This window comes from Giraffa tippelskirchi, chromosome 4, assembly GCF_054371585.1.
Source record: "Giraffa tippelskirchi isolate mGirTip1 chromosome 4, T2T-mGirTip1v1.2.pri, whole genome shotgun sequence".
NCBI classification, from domain to species: Eukaryota; Metazoa; Chordata; class Mammalia; order Artiodactyla; family Giraffidae; genus Giraffa; species Giraffa tippelskirchi.
This window is the reverse complement of record NC_137278.1, coordinates 200,875,690-200,894,461: the sequence shown is the minus strand read 5'-3', so window position 1 is coordinate 200,894,461 and position 18,772 is coordinate 200,875,690. Positions and strand designations below refer to the sequence as shown.

At 56.0% G+C, this 18,772-nt stretch overlaps 1 protein-coding gene across 2 annotated transcripts in view; it reads right to left on the bottom strand.

Annotated features, from left to right (window-relative positions):
- The window catches only part of WNT5B (Wnt family member 5B), an 81,746-nt gene extending 80,364 nt beyond the window's left edge, over positions 1 to 1,382 (bottom strand). The window contains exon 1 of one of the 2 annotated variants that reach the window (XM_081588820.1): positions 957 to 1,382. The gene's annotated coding sequence lies outside the window, so the exon portion shown is untranslated. The remainder of the gene's footprint in view (positions 1 to 956) is intronic. The other variant, XM_081588819.1, reaches the window with a different exon arrangement.
- Between the last annotated feature and the right edge of the window lie 17,390 nt (positions 1,383 to 18,772).

Below are 18,772 nucleotides of genomic sequence, written 5' to 3'. Positions count from 1 at the left end.
CCAGGCTGATGGCACGCATCACATTGCTGTCAGTGGGCACTTCCTAGGCCACTAGACTGGTAACAGGATTCTCCTCCAGGTACCAGGCTGAAGCTCTGCCCGGGTGGTGGTAACTGAAGGCGGTGGCCAAGCAGCCAGGTGGCAAAAGGGCTAGGGGGGCAAGGGGAGAGCAAGTCCCCCAGCACAGCCAGGTCACACCTCAGCGCCTGTCTCTGTCGGAGACTCCAAGCAAAGGCAATGAAAACATCCAGAAAAGGGCTTTCTGTCTCGTGTGCGCGGCCAAGTATCCCCCAAGGCTCCAGGAGGGGGTGGAGAAAGGCCACCCCGCACCTCTTGCGGCTAGCAGGGAAGAGGCAGGGCGAGCAGAGGCGCAATGAAAGAAAACAGAAAACTCGGAGGACCAGCCGGAGACCTGCTAGGGCTTCGGCAGGAATCTAAGCACCAAACTAACACTGCTCGCGGGGGTTAAAAGAATCCAGATGGAGCCTCGCCACAGTCTGGCGGGCGCGGGGTGCAGAGCCCACCGCGGCGCCCAACTGGGCCCGAGCGAGCCGGGAAAAGCGCGCGGGAAGCTCGGGGGCTCGCGGCGCGCTGACTGCCCGAGGCTGAGCCTGCGCGCCCGGGGGCGGCTCCCCGCAGCTCCCGGGGCCCGAAAGCGGCGACACCCGCCTCCCGGAGGGCGGGGACCCTTGCTACCTGCCGGCTGGGGGCGGCCCGGCGCGGCGAGAGCCAGCGTCCCCAGCTTTGTTCGGCGGCGGGGACCCCTTCCCCTGCGCGCCCCCTGCCCCGCCGGGCCCCCGGGCCCCGCAGACCCGCCTCGGTCCGAACTCGGGGTCCCTGGGGATGCGGTGGGGTGGAGACCCTCCTGGACCGCGCTTCTCTGCTCCCAACCCTGGCACCAGACTGGCCCGCGGGCGAGGGGCGCGGGGAAGTTGGGCGGCGGGGCGGGGGCTTACCTGCGCGTCCGCGGCTTGTCAGGCCCGCGGGCTCCCGCTCTCTCTCCGGCGGCCCGGCCCTTCCAGAGCCCGCGGGGCCTGGGTGGCCGGGGGCGCCGACTCTCCACGCTGCGGTTCGGTCTCTCCGAGCGTCCGCCCGGCCTCAGGGGTCGACCACTCGCCCCCGCGGAGCCTGAGCTCTCTATCCCGAGGGCGCCTGGGTCCGAGCCGGCGGGCGGAGGCGGGGCGCGCCCGGCGGTCGAGCTGAGGAGGCCGGGCGCTGTGCGGGGCTCGGGCCGGGGGCTGCGCGCTCCTCTCCCGCCGCGGCCGGGAACTTGGGCCCGAGTTGGCTGCGGCGGTGGCGGCCGCGGCTCCGAGTGCAGGGCCGGCGCCGGCCGGCGGGTCCCGGGCCCCGCGCTCCGCCCCGCGCCTCCTCCCCGCCCCCGCCCCGCCGCGACAACCCGCCCCCGGGGCTCCTCCCGGGCTGGACCGGGCCTCGCACCTGCCTCCGCGCCCCGCGCGCCCGCTCCTTCTCGGGCCAGACTCCGGGGCGCGCGTGGGGAGCCCCCCCTCCCCGGACACCTCGCACATCTACCGCCCACTTCGTCGGAACTCTGCCGGGTTCTGCGAGAGCACCTAAGGACTCACCAGGCAGCAGCCTCCTGTGCAGCCGGCGCTCCTGGCGGGAGCCCCCAGCTCACATCAAACACTCGCACGCGCTTTATCCTCCACTGGGTCCCCCCAAGGAGGAGAGGACCTGTCGTTTCTGGCTCACAAACCCGAGCCATTCCCTCTGGTGCTGGATCCCTGCACAGCACCCTACAGAGCCATCCCTCGGGTGAGGACGGCCCCCGCGGCGGGGCTCGCAAGAAACGCGTTTCCAAAAGGAAAATGCGTGCCCTCATCACTTCTGGGACACCATTCGGGCTGAATTTCTCCGGTAGTCACTGAAGGGAGTTAGAGCCTAAACAGTCACTAGAGCCTCTGCTGGGACCCATGTCCCAACACTTTGATTGCAGCCCCCAAATCTGGGGAGCGCGGTACCTTCTGGCACCCCTGCGCGAGCTGCCCCAGAATGAGTAGCCAAGGTCCCACCAGGGCAGAGCTCCAACTCCAGCCCTGCAGCCTAGTCCAGACCCCAGCCAAGAGGGCCAGCGTGGTGTGAGGCCCACCCTACAAGGGCTTTTTTTTTTTTTTTTAATATTCTGCACCCCCTTCCCTTCCCCTGGTGAGTAGAAGGTTGCTCTGCTAAAGAAATTATCTTTGAATGCAGTAGGTGAGGGAAAAAAGGCCATAAAAACAATAGCAATAATTGAAGGCTTGGGCTTTTTAAAATTAGTATCACAACAGGGTGACAGCCTTTCCCTTTCAGTGGGGGAAATGGCTGCAGGGGGTGGTCAGAGACTGAGGGCCCAGGAACCCACCACAGAGGGCTGGCAGTAAGGATCTATTGTGCTCTGGGTTTTACAATAAGAAAAGTAAGAGCAGTTTTAGTAAATACCAGGCTAATTAGGGGGAAAGTCTTCCCTGGAATTGTGCTGGCCTGGCCGGAGGTGCCCCAGGACTCTTCTCACCTCACAGTAAATGGGGTTTATGAGGCCAGGTCCAGCAGCCTGAAATGAATGGCCTGTAATTGCCATGGGGCGGCCAGGGGGGCGGGGCGCCTTCCCTGAGGGGAGCTAGTTCAAGGCTCTATCTGTGGGGCCAGATGAGACCTGCAGGGAGCTGGTCTAACGCAGGACGGAGGAAAGCTTTGAATTCACCTTGTCAGATTACAAACAGGCTCACCTTCTCTCCTCCTCAGAAGAAATGGGTTCTGGGGTTAGGGTCATTGTGCGAGCAAAGGAAGGCCTCACGCGGAAGAGAAGTGGCACACAGCCTGGCAGAAGCTGGGGATTCACTTGATACTCTCGTTTATGGAGCCCTAAACACACAGAGATGGCTAAGAGCAGCTCCCAGCCTCAGGAGGTTAAACGTCTAAAGGAATAACCACAAGAGCGAGCAAGTTTGCTTGGGCCCCAGCTGACCACCCAGGGGGAGGGCAGGTGACAGATGACAGCCACCCCAGCTGAATGTCCCCTGCGTGGTCCTGCACCTCCCGCCTCCATCTTGGTCCAAGATGAGTCAACGCTTGTGGTCCAGTGAGGGAAGCTGCAGCCCCCCAGGAAAGGAGTTTGTGGCTGAGTAGCTGGGAAAGCATTCGAACGAGGAGCCCTGAGTCTTGGGCCAGGTTCCCAGGGGAAGTGGTGAGCGCCCCACTGCTTGAGTCAGCCCGGAGGCCAGCGCTGTGGGACTGTGGATGAGGCTCGCCCATGTTTTGTCTGTGATGGCTGGGTGGGGTCTCCCGCCTTCTCCCCCAGATAAAACATATCCTGACTTGGCACTTGTGGTTTAAACATAGAGAAAGCAAGTTTCTGGACCTATGGAAAAGAGTAATGGTTCCCGCTTTGTTTATTGGAGACGCCATTCCTCCTTCCTGGTCATGCCCCCACAGGCCGCCGGCCACCCTCAGAGGCTTCTTCCAAGGCAGAACGGCTAACAAAACCCTGTCGGAAGGAGACAGGAGGAGCCAGCCCCCTCCGTTTCCTTAGTTCTCTGTGCCTCTCTGTCGAGGCCCCTTTGGGGCTGACCTCTGCCCCATGGGCTGTGCACACTCAGGGCAGCCATCCCCTTTCCCATCTCAGCACCGGGAAGAAGAGTTTCATGGACCACGGCCACTCTGGTGCCAGCGCCTGGATGTGAGAAAGTCCTCCACCCCACCCCAGTCTGCTTCTCTGGCCCCTTCCTAAGGGTTTATTTGGGATGCACAGAGAATTTCTTGGGGGCACCAGCCTGATGAGACTTCGAAGTCAGGAGAAAATGGAGAAACAAAGCTACAGAGCTAGTAGCCGTTTTGCCAACAGCTACTCCATGGGCACATGGTCTGTGCCGGTCAGTGTTCACCTCGTGCTTGTTGTCTGGATGGTCTTCTGAAAACAGGGGCTTGACAAGCTGGTAGATTCTGACCCAAATATCCAGCCACCATTCATAGATCCCCATAGATTACCCCCTCCAACCCCCTGCCTGCCTCAGACTCACAGTAGCTGAGACATTCTGGATGTGTGGGTCGGGCGGACACTAAATGCTAATGGCACCAGGGTTGGAAAGAGAACTCTGCTGTCATGGGCTTGAATCTGCCTCTGCAGTGACTTGTCGGGAAAAGGTCACAGCAGGAGGCCAGCAGCTCGAGGGAGGCAGAAGGAGGCAAGAGTATTGACAGTCTCAATGCTGATAGGTGCAGTTACATCTCATCTTGATTGAGATTCATCTGGTGAAGACAGCCCTGCTCACCGCCCTTGGAGGGTCTCCTGTAACCAGTTTTCCCCAGAGAGACCAATGTCCTCCAGGGAAAGCACTAGCGAGGGTGCTGAGCAGGGGCTCTACATCAATATCCGCCCCCACCCCTCCCCACCGACCCCAGATATCCGGACTCACTGCCTGTATACGTGATCTTGGGCAGGAAGGGCTGTCTCTCAGCCACTGTTTCCTCATCTGTCAGGGAGTGGCGGTGAGACAGCCTGCCTCAGGGGGTGAGTACTACATGGGGTGATGCAGGTGAGGAAACCGAGAACCACATCTTACGGACGGTGTGTGCTGTGTGCTCAGTCGCTCAGTCATGTCTGACTCTGTGTGACCCCATGGTCTGTAGCCGGCCAGGCTTCTCTGTCCATAGGATGCTCCAGGCAAGAATACTGGAGTGGGTTGCCATTTCCTCCTCCAGGGCAGCTTCCTAAGCCAGCGATCAAACCCGTGTCTCCTGTGGCTCCTGCATTGGCAGGCAGGTTCTTTACCACGGAGTCACCTAGGAAGTCCCTCACGTTTGGCACACACTCAATAAAAACTACACTTGATCTTAGCCAAAAGGCCGAGAAGCGATAATAAAAACTGCTAACAGTGTTACTCCTCTAAAGCAGACAGGACCTGAGTTCCTACGTAGATGGGCTAATGTGGCTCTTAGCCTCTAAACTCCTGGATTTTCATCCCCATATTTTCTCCCATGAGAAGACATACTGAGTCCTAGAATGTTCCTTGAATGGATTACTGCTTCACAAATATCTATAATGAGGCAGCTGAAGGTGTCACTGAAGTGAAGTGAAGTTGCTCAGTCGTGTCTGACTCTTTGCGACCCCATGGACTGTAACCTACCAGGTTCCTCCATCCATGGAATTTTCCAGGCAAGAGTACTGGAGTGAGTTGCCATTTCCTTCTCCAGGGGATCTTCCCGACCGACCCAGGGATAGAACCCAGGTCTCCTGCATTACAGGCAGACAGACGCTTTACCTCTTGAGCCACCAGGGAAGGTGTCACTAAAACGTGGCAAGATCCAGAGATCCCAGCATCACAGTCAGCATTCCCTGTAAAGGCCCTGGGGAGCACAGGAGGGAAGCTCTCCTGGCTGGAGGTGGGGGGAGGCGGGAATGAACTGCTGCAGGCTGGGCCCACAGGGCGGTGCTGTTTGGAATCACCATGGACACGCAGTGCTCCGTCCACCTTGACCTGTCAGGATCCTCGCATTCTGTTTCCCCTTCTTGGCTTCGACTGAAGTCCTTTCGTGTGTGTTCTGTACGGACGGGTGTTAGGAGAGAATGAGGATGCGGTGCCCATGTCAGGGGCTCTGCCCTCATGGTGGGGCAGGGGCCCTCAGAGGGGCACACCCCCAGGTCAGGTGCCCTGAGGACAGAGTGGACCCCACAAAGGTCACCTCCTCTGTCGGGGCCACAGTGTCCTCACAAAACAAACCCACAATGGAGTCAAAGGGGAAAGGGAGGTGGAGGGCGGTGTGTCGGGGAGACACTCTAACTCCACGTCCATCTCATTTTGAGGGTCAGTGGGAGCGGTCAAGGGTTGACAGCAAGCAACGGCAACCGGAGGGAGGCTGGAGGTCAGGGTGGCTGGAGACTCAGCTCCAGCGAACTGAACTGCTAATGGTGAGGGTCCAGGTGGAAGGGGACTGAGCCTTGGGGATGATCCTGCAAGGTTAACTGTCCAAGAGTGGACCAGGGAGTGGGGCTAGGGTCAAGTGATGTACTCTTCACAATAAGGGAACCTTGCATACACTTGAACTCAGAAGAAAAGTGAGGTGGGTGAGAAAGTCCTGGTCTTGTAATGGAATGGGGAGGGAAGGAGGGAGCCAGAAGCATGGGGCGGGCGTGGGGGGTGGGGGGAGTGTTGTCAGTCCAGGCCTGAGGGACCTTCCTCCCTCCTTGCAGGGGCTGTGGAGTCTTGTGATCAGAGGATGTCTCATGGTCACTGGCTCCGAAACTGTGGGTTGGGAGGCTTCCTGGGGTCCTGGAGGTTTGGATTGTGGGTTTATCAGCATCTCTCAGGAAAGACTGTCACAAACACAGACTCCCAGGCTGCACTGCAGGCCTTTTGAGCAGGTGTGTCTGTGGTCGATAACTTTTAAGCTCCCATAGGTGATTCTGGTTTTCAGCACAGTCTGACTTGGCCGTGTGTGCGTACATGTGTGCTCAGTTGCTCAGTCGTGTCAGACTCTTTGAGAACCCATGGACTATAGCCCACCAGGCTTCTCTGTCCATGGGATTCTCCAGGCAAGAATACTGGAGTGGGTTGCCATGTCCTCCTCCAGGGGATCTCCCCGTTCCAGGGATCAAACCCACATCTCATGCATCTCCTACATTGGCAGGCGGGTTCTTTACCACTAGCACCATCTGCGAAACTCCTGAGACTTGGCCCCCAAGGTCCATATCCAGTGAGCCTGAGAGGAGGAAAGAGGTGCCCTGTCTCCAGGGGACCCTGGGGAATCCACCCCTATCCCCTCGGGTGGAGGCAGAGGGCAGGGCAGCAGAGGGGAACCCACTTGGTACCCCAGCCCAACTCCTGCCCAACCCAGCCCAAACTCTGCCACCTTGGCCTTGAGAATGCATCAGCTGAGATGGGGCTCCAGTTCTCTAAATGATACTAATGAGAATGATAGAGGAAATCCACAGGTAACCCAGACATCTCACGGTGAGTAATGGTTTGCCTGCGGACCTATAATTATCATCAAAAGCATTTCTAAACTCCTGAATTCCGCCCTCTGAACCGGAATGCTTGGTTGGCAGTTTCCTGGGTGAAGTTTTTGTTTGACTTGAGAAAAAATGTTTGTACCACGACAGGCGAACAGTGACACGTGGGAACACAGCATCTTAGTGGTCAACAGCTATGTTGGACAATGTGAAATTTAACACATTTAACACAACACCCTCCCCTGTTCTCCAATCTTCTTCACTCTATCTAGTGGGACAAGCCTCTGGATCCTAAGATACAACTAAGTTGAGCACCTGAATTAACCCTGGATGTTTTTTTTTAATGTGTTGATCGATGAAAATGACTCACAGAAAATAGCAATCAGTTGCAAAGTTAATTAGACTTGAAAAATTCTTCTTTCCTAGAGGCTCTTCTTCTTTCTAAAAATATTTTGGCTGCATTGCACAACATGTGGGAGCTAGTTTCCTGACCAGGGATTGAACCCATGTCTCCTTCAGTAGAAGCTCGGAGTCTTAACCACTGGACTGCCAGGGAAGTCCCAGAGAAGCCCTTCTTGAGACTTCACACTCTGCCCACAAAGACAATGAGAGAGAGATGATCAGCAAAGAGACCAAAATTCCATTCAGTATTTCAGGTTTCAAACGTGGGCCTTAAATACCGTCAACACTAAGAGAAGAAACAGATAAATGCCGTTGTTTGGAGAGGCCTGGTGGTGGGCTGTGGGGGCTGACCTGAGTTTCCCAAACCTGAGTGGAGAGAGCCCAGGGAGAGGTGGCCGGCCAGGGAGGGGAAGGTTCTGGCCAGTGACCTCACCCCCTCCTTTATCAAACTCCTAGCCCCCCTCCCCACTTTCATTTCCTTTCCGCCTTCCTGGAGCCTGGTAACCACACCTGTGTCCCGCCTGCTTCTCTCGTTCATGGGCTGTCATCTGGGGTGTGTTTTAAGCAGGAATTTCTGGGAACAAAAAGGCTCCCAGGCCCACAGCAGATTCTCCAGTGGTGGGATTTCAGGCACCACAGCATTTGGATGGGGGAGATGATCCCGGGCCCCGCGGGTAGGAGGTGGGGACACGACAACCTTCCTAGTGCCTTTAGATCTTACCACCCAGGCAGCCACCAGCCTCCAGTCACTTCCCAGGGCGCTGTCAGGGCTCCTCAGGCCCGGCCAACGGCAGGAGGCCAGGAGCTACTTGCTCAGTTTTTAAGTTTAAACGTCCGCCCGGGTTGGTGGTGAGGGACAGGGTCTCCAGAGTTGGCAGAGAAGGCCCAGGTCATCGAAACCCATGCGGGCAATCCAGGGTCCTAGGATTTTTGCTTTCTCTGAGGCGTTATGAATGTGTGTTTCAAAGATGCTTCATGCTAATAGTTAAAGGGTCAGAACCAATCAGGTCACAATCAGTATTTCATTAATAAAATCCTCTCCCTTTACACTTAGAGAACCCTGAGCAGGGACGCAATGGCTGATGACAGTGACCTGGACAGACAGAGGACACTCGCTCCAGATACAGAGCACGTACATACTGACTTGGGGCCAAGCCCTGGCCCAAGGGCCTTTGATGTGGGGGAGACGGGAGTGAATCAGGCGGCTGGCAGTTGGGCCAGAGCAGGGGTGAGTTTCTCTCTGGGGAGCAGCTGGCTCAGAGCTTCCCAAGGAAGGGGGGCCGGAGCTGGGGGGCCCCTGAGCAGGGTGGCCTGAGGGGGCAAGGGAGGGGAGCTTGCGGGCGCACTGGGAGGGCCTTGGGTCACCCTCTCCGCAGCCAAAGCCACCAGCTGGAGGGGCCCTCATCAAGCAGAGTCCTCACTGCTTGAAGCAAAGAGTGCAATCTCAGCCTGTACCCTGGGGGCGGAAGGCCAAGCCAGAAGAGAGTCACCCCCAGTGAGGGAGGGGTGACAAGGAGGCCCCTCGGCTGCCCAGGACTGGGTTCCGGAACCTCTACCACCAAGAGGTGGTCCTGAGGCTGACTGGCTGGGGATGGCGCGTCCTGTCCTGTCCCCATGGGAGGCCCCATCGCTGGGCCCAGCCCCCATGCCGAGACCCAGCTTTGACCGCAGGGCCCCAGTCTGACTTTCTTTCCCATCTTAGTGGGTTTGGGAGAGCCTAGCGGGCTGGGAGCAATAAAGGCTGTTTTTGAGCAGCTGAACCCACAGGCATAAACTCAGCTCCGGACAAGCCGTGGGGCAGCCCCCCCTCCACCGGCTCAGCCCTTACCGCCTGGGGTGGCAACAGGGGGAAGGAATCACCTGGGCCGTGTTCCTGAAGGAGGGAGATGCTCACCTGCTCCCAAATCTGGCCAGCCCTCTTCCCCCTCCAGTAGCCCCTGGGTGTCCCTCCACCCAGGCGCGGTGGTTGGGTGGGGGAACACCCTCTCCACCTCTAGAACTGCTGTTTGGGAAGCAGAGATCCTGCAGCCCAACTCGTGGGAAAACCTTCCAGATTAGGGTAGCGACCATGGCGAGAGTAAAGCAGGGATAACTGTTAGTTTTTATGGATTTTCCACTGCTGTGTGGCACCAGGAATCGTGTGGAGGGACACCTGCTTGGTCAGCGTCAGGACAGCATGGACCAGTCCTAACAGAGCACATACCATGAGCCGAGGAATGGGACCCTCACAACTGCACTCTGATGATGCTATCCCACAATGCCAGTGAGACCCAGCCAGGCCACGGGGACCCAGGTCAGGCCTCACCTGTTCCCAGGTGTACAAGAGCCGCTGTGGAGACAGCCTTCTCCAAACTCTGCCCTAACACCCAGGGTCTCCATCCCACCCCCACCATCACTGAGGGGCGGGAATCAAGCTGGCCGGGCTCTATAAATAGCAGTGGTGGTTGGCATAGGGTGGGGGGCTGGGCTGGAGACCGTGGGAGAAATGCAGAAGATAAAGTGCTTTTCTGTGTAATCTGTTCAAGCTCACAAGGAGGCAGGAAAACAATCTCCCCGCAAACTAAGAATCAAGGAAAGTCCAGTTCTCTCACCCCCGGTGGCTGGAGACTCAAGGCTTTTAATAAAACAATTCTGGGACGATGCCTGTAGGTCCAGGAAAGACTCCTGAAGCTGCTCAAGCTGGGGGATGAGAGGGGGGATCAGTATCCAAGCAGCATGGAGGCTGTTTCCTCTGCAGTGGTCTCCCCAGCCCCCACTTCCACCAGCCAGAGGCTGCCAGGAAATCAGACCCATGGGATCCCAGGGTGGGGGGCTCCCTCTAGTGGCCCCGCGGACCCACTGGCAGATGGCCCCTGGGGTCTTAATGGGAGGAGTGAAGGAAGCGGAGGTTTGAACGCCTGGCAGAGGAGAGGCTGGTCCCCTCCCGGGCATGAAACCCGGGGACGGAGAAGATGCATCTGGACCCCGTGCTCACGGCAGCGTCGTTCACCAGAGTGCAGAGGTGGAAACAGCTCAGATGCCCGCTGACGGATGGGTGGATAAACACAGTGGGAGAAACACAGTGGAACGTTATTCAGTCTTAAAAAGGAAAGAAAACTTGACTCAAGCTACAGAATGGATGAAACTTGAGGTCATTGTGCTCAGTGACATAAGCCAGACACAGAAGGACAAATACTGTGCGACTCCACTTATGTGAGGCCCTGAGAACAGTCAAACACACAGAGAGGAAAGGAGAATAGAGGTTACCCAGGCAGGAGGCTGGGGGAGGGGCGTGGTTTCAGCTGGGGACAATGAACATGTCTGGACCAAGATGGTTGGACTGCAGTGTGAATGCACTTAACACTATTGGACTGGACACTTACAAATGGTTACAATGGCAAATTTCATGTTATTTATATTTTACCATAATAAAGGGAAAAAAACAGGAAAAAAAAAGAGGGAATATGTCCATCCATCCTTGTGGGGAAAAAACACACCTTCTTCCAGAGTCCTAAAAAGTTTGTCAAATGATCCAATTTGTGTTGAAATTTCCTGGGTTTGTCTCAGCCTAGAATGAAATCTAGAGTCTTAAAATTCACTCAGTTTGGAAGAATAAACTGGGAAGAATTTCTGTACTTGAATACAGTTGGAGTAATGAAGACAGCATAGCCTTAGTGGAAAGACACAGACCAATGGAACCTGGGAACAGACCCACACAGACACTCCCAAATGCTGTGACAAAGCTACTTCAATGGGAGACAAACAGTCCTCTCAACAAGAAGTGCTGGGGCCACTGGACACCCACAGATTGAAAATGGCCTCAAGGTCATTCAAGAATCAGGGTGCTCATCCCCCCTGCCACTAGGCACATGCCAATGAATTCCATGGGGAGGTGTTACTACAGACCCATGAGAACAGCTGTAATAGGAAGCTGGATCTCTCAGAAGTTGCTAGTAGGAATGCAAAATGGTGCAGCCACATTGGAGAAGACTCTGACAATTTCTTAAAAAAACCAAACATACACTTACCATACAATCCAGCAATTGCACACCTGGGCATTTACCCTAGAGAAATGAAACCTTGTGCTCCACAAAACCTGGAAGTTCATGGCAACTCTATTTGTAATAGCCCATACCTGGAAATGGCCCACATGTTCTTCAACATGTGAACAAAATGTGGTCCATTCAGGCTACTTAGTGACAGGCACCACAGAGCAGCTTCATCAAGCCCTGGAACCCAGCCCTGGGCCAGAATTGTGATGAGCGTGAAGTTCTGGTATTCCCAGGTCAGGGGTCAGCAGACCACATACCTCAGGGGCGAATCCAGCCCACTGCCGGTCCTTGCATGACCTGTGAGATGAGAACAGCTTCTACATTTTTAAGTGGTTGGAAAAAAATGTTTGAAAAGAATAATATTACATGAGATATGAAAATTAGATGAAATTCAAATTTTAGTATCTATCGTTTCATCAGAAGACACACGATCCACAGCTGAGCAGAGACTATATGGGTGGCAAAGCCTGCAACCAAGACTTTCTACAAAATGCAAATGCGGGGCCCATGTTTAAAAAAATGGTTAAGGGACTTCCCTGGTGATCCAGTGGGTAAGACTCCGAGCTCCCAATGCAGGGGAATTCTCTAGGCAAGAATACTGGACTGGGTTGTCATTTCCTCCTCCAGGGAATCTTCCCAACCCAAGGATCGAACCCTCATCTCTTGTATCTCCTGCATTGGCAGGCAGATATTTTACTGCTGAGCCATTAACTGGTCACCCCAAATTAGACTCATTTTCTTTCTTGATGGGATTATCTTTTGGAGTGGGGGGTGCCATGGATGTATGGGTATACCAGCCCTTTTGTTCAGGCAGTCACCCCACACTCACCCCAAAATATCAGAGGCAGTCTGTGACATCCCTTTTCTTCATGAGGAAGTCAAAGTTATGAAGTGTTAATATTTTTGAGTTTTCTTATTTCTCAGATACCATGATAACTCTTTTTAAACGGCTCCATCAGCCTGGTAGTTGGGTTGAGAAGTTATGTTTGAATGTTATTTCCAAGTTACTTGGGCTTTTTTCCTCAAGTCCTTTAGAGGCTACATGTGAAGTTCAGTACATAGTGGCATTGTTCTCGGATACAGTAATTCAATTTGGTATAAACCTCGGTAGCAGAAACAGTGTATGGTTCCACAACGGGGCGAATCTCTGAGGCTCACTTTTATGCTTCGCAGTTGCTGGCAATTTGAGAATCCCAGTGAGCATCACCAGTCTTCTGCTGTCTCCACTGGACACGAGCTTTTTAAATAAAATGCGAGATGCTGCCTCCATGGGTGGCATCAGTGGGGTGTCTGTGCCTGTTTGGATCTTTGCTGTTTCTAGTAGCACAGATTTATTCTTGCTGTGGTAGGAAGGGCTTGAAGTGGATCCAGGTACAGCCTGTGCCCGGCCTCTAGTGAGTAGACCTTGGGGAAGACATGCCCTTCTCTGCCAGTGGACAAGGAGGCTCCTCGAGCAGGGGCCGCAGTGGGAAAGAGCTCTAGGTGGCGTGTGATTCAGGTGGGGCTGGGACCCCAGCGCTGGAGGGAGCCTCGGCTACAGGGCGGAGACCGGGCGCTGCCCCCAAGTGGCCGTGGGCCCCTGACTCCCACGTTTAGGAATGTTTCCAGACTTCCTTCCGTTTAAAATGAAGAGATTGGACAGGGTTTCGTTTTGTTTTTTTAAATATATACTTTATTTAGTTAGTTAGTTTTGGTTGCACTGGGTCTTGGTTGCTTCGTGCAGGCTTTCTCTAGCTGCAGCAAGTAGGGGCTACTGTTTATGCAGTGCATGGGCTTCTTATTGCAGTGGCTTCTCTTCTTGTGCAGCACAGGCTCTAGGGCATGCAGTCTTCAGTAGTTGCAGCATGTGGGCTCAGCAGCACTAGGGCGAGTGGGCTTCAGTAGTTGTGGCTCAAGGGCTCTAGAGCTCTAGAGCATGGGTTCAGTGGGCTTAGTTGCTCTGCATCATGTGGAATCCTCCTGGACCAGGGATTGAACCTGTGTCTGGTTCAGTTCAGTTGCTCAGTCATGTCTGACTCTTTGCGATCCCATGGACTGCAGCACGCCAGGCCTCCCTGTCCATCACCAACTCCCGGAGCTCGCTCAAACTCATGTCCATTGGGTCGGTGATGCCGTCCAAACATCCCATCCTCTTTCGCCCCTTCTCCCCCTGCCTCCAATCTTTCCCAGCATCAGGGTCTTTCCCAGAGAGTCAGTTCTTCACATCGGGTGGCCAAAGTTTTGGAGTTTCAGTCCTTCCAATGAATATTCAGGACTGATTTCTTTTAGGATTGACTGGTTTGATCTCCTTGCAGTTCTAGAGACTCTCAAGAGTCTTCTCCAACACCACAGTTCAAAAGGATCAGTTCTTCAGTGCTCAGCCTTCTTTATGGTGCAACTCTCACATCCATACATGACTACTGGAAAAACCACAGCTTTGACTAGACAGACCTTTGTCAGCAAAGACAGATTCTTATCCACTGCGCCACCGAAGAAGTCCCAGACAGGACTGTTTTCAAGATCCTTTCCAGCTGTAGTCACCTACAAGTCTATAAAGAAGAATTTTCTAACATAAAAATCTACTCAGAGTCAAACCGGCAGCCTGAGAGGGTAAGGGGAGCTGTGTGTAGTCCAGGGGGCCCTGTAACAAGAGGGGCATTTGGGTGACCCCTTAATAGAAAGCAGCTTCTCTCTACTTCCTATATGAAGTGAATTCCTCAGAGGGTTTCTGCTCTAAACCAAATAAATCTAATAAAAGGTAGTTTACTCAGCCTCCTTATGCCCTCTTCCCTGTTTGGAAAGTGGAGGAAGCAGGCAGGTGTCCTTTAGGGAAAACAAGAGGGGGCAAAAGACTGGCTGGACAGCGTGGGGCTGGGTGGGGGGAACCTTGGGGATGGGCCAGTAGGTGCTGCCAGGACACTGTCAATATTCCAGAGAGCCTGGTTCAAACTGGGGCCAGGGCTGAGCAAGGGAGAGGGGAGGCCCAGGGATGCCAGGCCCAGGGAGCTAAGAGCAGTGACCAGGCTGTGGATGGGCCTTGGTGCCTGGCAGACCAGCTAGGGCTTCATTCAAGAGGAATCTTGAAAGACTAGACTAGAGAGCAACAGGGCCCAAGATGGCAAGTGTTTGCTGTGGATCAGCCTTTAAAATGAAAAAAAAAAATTTTTGTGTCTGTGATTAAAAAATATGTAAATAACATTTATACTTTTAACTATTGGTAAGTACACAACATGGGCTTCCCAGGTAGTGCTAGTGGTAAAGTTCCATCCGCCTGCCAATGCAGGAGACATAAGAGACATGGGTTCGATCTCTGCGTCGGGAAAATACCTGGAGAATGGCATGGCAACCCACTCCAGCATTCTTGCGTGGAGAACCCCATGGACAGGAGTCTGATGGGCTACAGTCCACAGGGTTGCAAAAGAGTTGGACACAACTGAAGTGACTAACACAACACAAGAAGCTCCAGCTGCTCTTGTACGCACAGGGTACACTGAAGAGAGAGTAGATGTGGGCCACGGTCTCACTCACCATCTGTCTGAAACGTGGACAAGACCCGGCGCATAAAGGGCGGGCTTGGCATCTGGCAAGCCCTTCACCAGGAGCCCCTCCTGTCCTCCACTCATGGCTGGGTGACTGAGGGCACTGCACGTTCTCTGTAAATCACTCCCCTCTCAGTCTTGTTTATTAAACTCACAGAGGGCCACAGGGGCAGGACAACCAGAAACCCTGGGGTGCTTCGGTGGGGGGCTGGTGGGTGGACACAGGGGAGTTGGTGCCCAGTCACCCCCAGCCAGCCGTGGCGGCTGATGCAGACCTGCAAACAGAAAGTGCCCCAGGAAGTGCTGGTGAGATGAAGACAGAAAACCCAGAGTCTGGTGGAGGAGCTGCCTACCAGCCCGCCCGGCTGCCAACAGCTGGGGTTCTGTGCCCAGGCCACTCAGGAAACGCTCCTCCCCAGATCTGATGGAACGGGAGACCCTGACCATCCCTGATCCCTGCAAACTGGGCAGTTCCCAGCCCTGGGTCTCCTGCACGTGGAGGAGGAGGACATTTGGCGGGGGTAGGGTGGGGAATCTTGTTAAGCAAAGAGCGGAAACAGGAGAGAAAGAAAGAAGGTGGCTGCTGGGAAAGGCCTGTCAGGCTGGGGGAGCGGCCGCCGGGGGCGGGGGCAACCTTGTCTCTCCACCGCCCCCACCCCAGAGTGACTCCGCCCTCACTGCAGCCTGTGTGGCCCCTGCAAGCTCTGCTTCCCCACAGGGCCCGGCACGCCCTTCCCTGCCCCGCCCTCCAGGGGGGCTGGGGGAGAATCGCAGAAGCTCCAGGAGGAAGTGATTACACTCAGAAGCCCTGGTTTGCAGACACAGGTATCCAACTGAGAATATTAAATCGCGGTTCACAGAGTCACCTACATACACATAGGTGGGAAGTCATCCCCAGGGGGATTAGATGGCCCTGCCCCGCTCCTGGGAGCTTTGAGGGGTCCAGAGGTTCTGGGTGGAGGCCCCTGCACTCCACTACGACACTAGGAGGCTTGGAAGACGTTGTGGCTGGTTCCAAGCTGTGCTGGTGATTTTTAACACCTTATAATAAAACCAACGCTTTAGTAAAGACAGGAAGTCTGACTGGCTGGAGAGATCCAGGGCCCCTGTCCACGGCGGAGGCCCCCTGGGTCCAGCTCAGGGGTGGGGGCTTCAGCCCCCTGGGCGAGGCGCTGCAGAGCTGCGCTCCCACCCTTGGTGAGTGGGCTGGAGAGCTCAAGGCACAAAGTCACTGTGACCCTTGTGATGCAGAGCTCCCCTCGGAGCTGACACAGAGTTGGGGCAAGAGCCGGCCTGGGGTCTGGGAGGCGTCCAGGAGTGGCTTGGGTTGGAGGCAAGGCTGTCCTGGGGGAGCCCCTCTGCACAATCTCTGCACCCTGACCCCGTCTGTCCTGGGAGGTGCCGCTCCCCAGGTCAGAGGATCTCACATAGCTTCCTGTGTCTCGTGAGAGGCCGGGTAGGGCCCCCATCCTGGGAAAGAGGGGGGTCTCCTATTCCAGCAGGTCTGGGGAGGGGCGTTTCCTGGGTGTCCTGGACACAGAACCCCAGCTGTTGCAGGAGGGTGGAGAGGATGGGAGGGCAGCTGGGGCTCCCTTGTCCTGCGTGTCTCCCAATGCCACTCAGGGGGCACCTGTGGCCAGTTTTGGGCCAGCTGGAGTGGATGCTCCTCCCCCTTACCTGGAGTCCTGGCAGCTGGAGGCTCCACTAGTTGAAGAAGGAGCGTGAGGGAGGGTGGAGGGAAGGATCCCGGGGTGAGGGCCTCCCTACTCCTGCCGGCCGAGGCTCCACCCACTTCCCCCTCTGATTCCTTCTGGATTAGCTCAGGGCAGCTTCACCCCAAAGACCGTCCAAGTTGGCAACAGCCACATGTTGGGCTGCTTGGCTTTTAATAAAATTTATGATTTAAATCTTGTGCTCTTAACACCTTCTTTGCAGGCCTCCAAGGGGAACAAAAATGTTGAAGCTTTTTACTCATTTCCTTCATCGCAGGGAGACCCTCACACTGGACCAAAGCCTGTATGGGAGTGTGTGAACCTGGAGTGCACACATGCACACGCACACACAATCTGGGGAGTGGAGGGGCCTTTACAAAGACCAGTTGCATCTCCGTCCCTGGCAAGTTCCCAGAACATCCATCCAGCCTTCAGTACGGAGACATTCCTCTGAAGCAGCAGCACCTGCCTTAGACGTGGGGTCTCTGCCCCCTGGCCGTGAGGTAGGAAGGAGCCTCGTCAGTCAGCTCAGGGGCACTGAAGGAAATCCCACGACCCTGAGGACCTGAGCCCAGGGGGTGCAGATGGTGAGGTCTTGCACAGTGAGACCCTCGCAGGGTCCCGAGCTCCAGGGTCAGGCCCAGACTACCCCTCTCCCAGCTGCCCTGGCCCCGAGCAGGGGGCAGGCGGGGCCCCACAGGCTGGCTCTGAGGTCTGGCGTGCAGGGGAGGCCACCTTCTAGCAGATGCCCAGCTAACGCACGTCCAGCAACACAGCTGTGGGACCATCCTGGAGTTAAAACTCTTGGGAGACCTGATGAGAGCAGGCCCATTCCCGTGCCTGGTGGGTTCCACTATGTGCCCGAGTATGCACCACTGCATTTAGGGCCAGAGGAGGAGCAGACACCCGCCTTCAGGGACTTTCCAGCCGCCGGCCTGGGCAGGGAGCCGGGGTCAGAGCGTCCCCGCAGTGTCTGCCGGTTCCAGTCCACGCTGGGGGCCGCAGGCTGGACTCTGCAGCGTTGACGTCCTGGCTCAAGAATCCAGCATCGGGTTCCCGTCTCCCGGGTGTCCTTTGTTACCGTGACTAAGAGACGGGCAGACAAAGCTCACATTCAGGAGCCCTTCCCTGGGAGATTGGCGCGGCCTGGCCAATGAGACAGCACATTGGCATCTGGGCTTTGCCCTGTAAAGCAGAAGCCATGTGACTGCTGGCATCTGATGCCCCTTGGTGAGGGCACTGCAGCCAATTTCCGGTAGGGGGTCAGGTGCTGGAACAGGGCAGGCGAAGAGGCTGGTGACCCTCACTGGAGAAAGCCCCTCTCTAGGCCTCATGTCCCCACACCTGTGGGAGTGGGCATCCTTATCTCTGTTTTAAAATGAGGAAGCTGAAGACAAGAGAAGCCAGGTGAATTCCCAAGGCCACAGCCTGACACACAGCACAGAAGGCGATCCCGTCGTCTGACTCCTGGACCCTCACCTTCCTGCGTACAGTCGAGGTTCCCATGGGCCAAGCCCTGCTCTGCCCTGGCTCCCGCCTGTCCAGCAGGGTGGGCATCCTGCCACCCACACCCCTGCAGGCCCCACGCCAGCCTGGCCTCTCCTGAACGGCCGCCCGTCAGGCCCGCTGGGGACGTCCCATGATGGCCCCATAGACAGAGGCCGAGTGGCTACTCGTGTTCTCTTTTCTCCTGAAGTGTCAGGAGGCCCCTGAAGCCGCGGCTCATCCTGACTCCACACTGTGGCAACAATCCAAGGAGAGCCAGATGGAGCCCCCAGCTCCCATTCACTGCTCACCTACAGCTCTGGAGTGGGGACCCAGACACCACGGCTTCCCGCCAAAGTCCGAAAGGAGCCCTGAGGAATAAAGTCACGAGAAAAGGAAACTGGAGCCCGAGCTGACCCTGCAGGACCCGCTGGCTTCAGCGACACTCACAGCCGGTCTCCGTGTCCATGTCCTGCTGGGGGCCGCCTCCTGGTGCACCTGCTGGGTGGTCTTAGAGCAGCTGCAGGCCTCAAGAATGCAGTTCTTTGCTCTCAAGCAGGAGAAACACAATTGCCCGTTATCCCCATTGTGGCCTGTGATCCAGAGAATGTAGCAGGGCTGAGGTCAAGGGCGGCTGAGTCCAGGGCCCTCTCCCACACTCCCCCAACACCTGGGAAAGCA